The 5,000-nt window shown below is 38.6% G+C and overlaps 1 protein-coding gene across 1 annotated transcript in view; it reads left to right on the top strand.

Annotated features, from left to right (window-relative positions):
* LOC138005886 (pyroglutamylated RF-amide peptide receptor-like) overlaps positions 1-5,000 on the top strand; it is a 59,349-nt gene that overhangs the window by 18,222 nt on the left and 36,127 nt on the right. The gene's annotated exons all lie outside the window — the stretch shown is intronic.

The following is a 5,000-nucleotide window of genomic DNA, read 5'->3' on the forward strand; positions in this document are numbered from 1 at the left end:
CCGTGACACTTCCATCAGATTGGTAAAGGAAACATTTATAATAGAATCTTTCCGCCCGCCATGATTGTTTCAGTATTAAACTATTCGATAAAGTGGATAGATGCCTTTTCTTTGAGAAAGGCAAGCTTTAAAGGTAAGGAGAATTTTCTACGTAATTTCTAGATCTTGCTTCGTACTTGTGTGTTTCTCTGTGAACATTATTATTTTGCATACAACGAATACTTCATTAGAAGCATTTTGCATAGAACGAATACGTACTCCAATATTTCTTGGGAACCAGTTTGTTCGCCGTTTTGATGTAGAAAGAAAATAAGAAAATAGCTTTAAACGGCCAAACAAGATAAAAAATGAAATCAAGTTTAAAAAAAACGAATTAGCTATCGCCGTCACAGGGACTTCGCACCGTCCCCCATCCAAGTACTAACCTCATTCGGAGGAGCTTAACTTCAGCTGACACTTGGACTAGCATCAACGATTGTGATCTTTATGTTAAATTCGCACATAGATCTTGTCGAACTTTATAACACTTGAAAGAAAAAAAAACGCACTAACAAAAACCAGGTGTTATGCCGTCATTTTGTCACAGATGTATCCTTTGTTTCGTGAGTTGTCAGTAAACACGCAAGGTATAACTTGATCACAGGCGGCCGCTAAAATCGATGTCACTTTTACTTGTATGACCAAAAGTACGATAGAAAAATTGAACTCTGATGGAACGTAACAAAAATCTCCCGAAATGTTTTTCGCTGATGGCAAATTGTTTTATTATCGATCGACACTTCCTAAAAGTTCCTTCTGCTCTCCTTAAAAACTACATATTAATATTTATTTACTTTTTCGTCAATATTTGTTTTGCATAAAGCAGGCTAGCAAAATCTGTACCTTGCTTTGTTCACATTTTTGAGCGTTAAAATAGAATTTTTGGGCGTATGTTCCTGACAGCAAAAGTCGCATATTTTAACGTCCCCCATCCAGATACTAACCCCGCTGGAAAGGGAATAAAACTTTACTAACATTGGTCTTGGAAAGGTGTCAGAAGCTCAGAGTACACGCTTAAGCTTGTGGTGAAAAAGAAGTTGTAAATGAACAACACATCGGCTTTGCAAATGTTTCTCGATTTCCTGTTATTTTCTTCAATCGTTCTGGGCTTAGTATTTTACTGAACCACATGTCTTCTTAGAGGCTATATAGCAAAGATGTCTACCATGGCACCGTAATGATTTACGATACCAAACAATGTCGTGTACTATTAGAGCTACATATTGTGCAAGGATTTGAATCTCCTGGAAAAAATAAAACGCCGCTCAGTTGACAGTTATGGAAAAAAACACTGTCAAGTTACTGCACTACCACACGCAATGCGTTCTTACTTTAAAAAATATCCCGTATCTCCTCAATTCTACCCCCCCCACCTCCAGACTAAAAATCCCGTATCCCCACAATTTTTTTACCTAATTATCCCGTATCCTGATCGCTTCTCGGGCTTTTGGCTAAGATTAGTTTCTTGGCCGAGGACTACGGTCAAGTACTATTGTACAACGTACAGTACTTTTTCAGTGCCGTAAGGGGCAGGCACAGAACAGTTTCGGCTGTTTGTCTGTTCTCTCGAAAACGATGACAAGGGTTTTTTGGGTTTTTTGTTCAGCTCGAGTGTAGAATCAGGACGAACTGTTGTAGTTTCTGATAACTATTTACTACTTGTAGCTTTTGTTGAATTTTGAATCGATGATAGAGAGAGTTTTGGCGATCTCAATCCGGACTGGACTACTGGATTTAAGGATTTTTCTTAACGAGATTTCAAGTTATTGTGGAACGTTTGGTACCAAGTTACTGAAATCAAGATTATGGAATTGTAAAATTAGAACTTTGGACTGGACTATACAACACGCAATTACGGAATTTTTGAGCATTGAGAGAAACAGAGCACGGATGTTGTCTTCTTGTCTTCGCCACGGCAAATTTATACAGTTTGCAAGGAACTAAACCAGGATTACAGAACCAGACGTCGTTTACAGGGCCCGGTTGTTCGAAAGCCAATTACCTTAATCCAGGATTAGCGTAAACTTTTGTTTCATGTTTTCAACTTTTTGGTCACAGTTTCCTTTGCTTATTTTTGTTTTTCAAGATTGACTTCTTCTAATGTAAAGTTTTTTCTGAATATCAGCCTTGAACAGCATTTGGGAGTAGAGGATAAAACTCGTTTTAAAACCCAGTTTCTGAACAACTGGCCCAGGATGATAAGTTGTTGAACTGTGATTTGTAATAAGTTTTTCGGATGATTTATTAAGGCTGATCCTGTAATTTTTGGATGAAAGGAGTTAACGAAGCAAGTAAAACTGTAGGGTTTGAATTAAGTCTCCTTCCAAAAAATAAATAAATAAAAGATCCCGTATCCTGATAACCTGCTAATAGGGCTTCGTTGTTTGCGTTTGCAAATTTAGTAACATTAGTAATGAGTTTTTACAACAAAAAACTTTAAGTTATATTACAGATGTATCTTTGTAGTAATCTTTCGCCATTTTCCGAAGTCTACCTGTACTTGAAGTTCACTGTAACTGGACAATTTGTGTTAACTGTTTGCTCATTCCACGGATACGCCCTTCTAGGCGTCTTGTTCTATATGAAGTAGGTTTTTTCTTTTTTTTCTTTTTTTTTTGGGGGGGGAGGGGGAGGGGGGGGGGAGGGGTAGTAGTTAAGTTATATGCAATTTCTGCCAAACATGCATTCAAAGGAAATTTGAAAGCTTGTTACAAAGTGCGACAACTTGTTATTACTAGTTTGTAAAGGAAACCCATGAACTTGGTCATTTATAGCCTATGAATTAGTTTTTTTCTTGTTAATTCAATCTGTGATTTATTTGATTATCACGAATTAGTCAATATCCTCTTTGGTAAACCACACAAGACGGTTTCCCCCTTTTTTTTTCCGTTACGTCATTCAGCGATTAGTGTAGTCTAAGGTTCTAAACACGTTTTTGGTTAGTTGTTCTTAGTCTTCTCTAACATCAACCAAAGTATTTCTTTGGAGACATTTCCTTCAGAGAATTGACTGGGGGCCTTATTGGAGAACTTGTAACCTCGGAGACCAGATCAGACGTAAGTCAAACTTCACCACTTTGTAAAACTTTCCTTTTTTGAGGAATGCTTTTAGTATAGTTAATTTGTTTAGAAGTTATGATTTCCCTTTCTTAATTTTCATCGCATTGCTGTAAATAGTCTGATTGTGGTTTCAGTTCTGTGGTTGGCCTGGCGGACTCGGTGCAACGCCACGATACACGACACTGGGAACGCGACAAAGTTAAGTGCGACAGGTATTACAAAGTGCGATGATTATTAAAAAGTGCGACAGAACATCGTTGCTTTGAGCAAGTCACGAAAAGTGATGTTTCCAACATTTAAAACTCAAGCGTTGTGAAAAACATTGTTTAAAAAACAATTTTTTTCCATTCAATTCTTATAGCTTTAACGGCTGTGACCGATCGATTTCGTTATTGTTAATCTTCCGGTCTATCGTCGTATTTTTTAAAGGTGTTTATCCAAGAAGATCGAGTCCTCGGTTCTCATAGACACCATATTGATGTTCCTGAAAACAGAAGAAGCAGTTTTGATGCTGGTTTCCAAAATTCGCCGAGAATAGACCTTTCGGTTTTTGACGCCATCTTGGCTGGGGGGCAAACAAGGCTAAAATTACAGCAAATGTATGGGATTTTGGTGGACTTAGAACCGCTGTAACGCCGCTAAAAAGAGGCGGATTGCCACCTTGAAAGTGTCTTCTAAAAGACATACTGATATTATTTTTATGAAATATAAGGAAGAGATTCAGGCTACAACTGCTTAAATTAGTGGTAAAAGTTGGAAATCTGTCTCTTTTGAGCGGCGCTACAGCGGTTCAAAGGCGACAAAAATCCCATACATTTACTGTAATTTTAACCATGTTTGCACCCCAGCCTTGGTCAGCCTTCAGATGGTGTCAGAAACAGTGGAAAGGTCTATTAAACGTCATCCTTACGAAAACATCTTCTCTTCGTTTGTTTAAGGATATTATGGCTTTTGATCATGTGAGTGAAAACTAACCATGCAGGTTTTGTGCCCGGGTTGAATACAAATTTTTGAGCTTTGGCTTCGCGCTTTGTACTGTCTTTAAATAACGTTTTGAATTTATAAGATACTTTTCAAGAGCAGTTTTATTTGCCATGCTAAAAGACGGTAACACGGCGATTTCTCTTAGCAATTCCTGGAAATCCTTCTGCTCTACAACAAGGTGCACGCTTCAAACTGTACTAGAACCCGAAAAACCAAAACGAAACCACAGAGAACTGCCGAAATAATAATAGCAATAATAGAACTTTATTTTCATACGATAATGTTTAAAGCGGAATAGATTGTGGGGTTTTACACAAATGAAATCAAACCAAATTACTACATATCAAATCAGACGGGCCCTTGTGGAGAGTACCGGAAGAAAAACGTCTCCGGAGCAGAGTAGAAGTAGAGAACCAACAAGCACAATCCACATATGACGCCGGGTCTGGGAATCGAACCCGGGCCACATTGGTGGGAGGCGAGTGCTCTCATCACTGCGCAATCCCTGCTCCCTGCTCGCTCCTCCCTGTTTCAAACCATCGAAACATCGGAACGAAACCAAAATTACTCGTTCACGATTGGTCGACCGCCAAAAATACTCGCTCCTGATTGGCTGAACGCACCGCTTCCACATTCAGTTGGTTTCTTCATTTTGAACAAAAGCAACTTCGTCTTCTTAAAAGTTTGTCTTCTAATACCTTCGCGTTGCATTCGCCAAAGGAGCGCGCGCGGAGCACCATACCTAACAATATAGAGACCTTTAGATTCTAGAACGAGGACAAGAACGAGTACGAGATTTGACCGGCCATTTTTAGCGAAAATACTTAGAAGATTTATAATCCGGACGATTAATCTTACTCTTTGTTAGCAGTGTAGATTGCTCACTTATTCTTCTAACTAGTAGCTGAACCTTTTTGC

Source organism: Montipora foliosa, chromosome 6, assembly GCF_036669935.1.
Source record: "Montipora foliosa isolate CH-2021 chromosome 6, ASM3666993v2, whole genome shotgun sequence".
In the NCBI taxonomy this organism is placed as follows: domain Eukaryota; kingdom Metazoa; phylum Cnidaria; class Anthozoa; order Scleractinia; family Acroporidae; genus Montipora; species Montipora foliosa.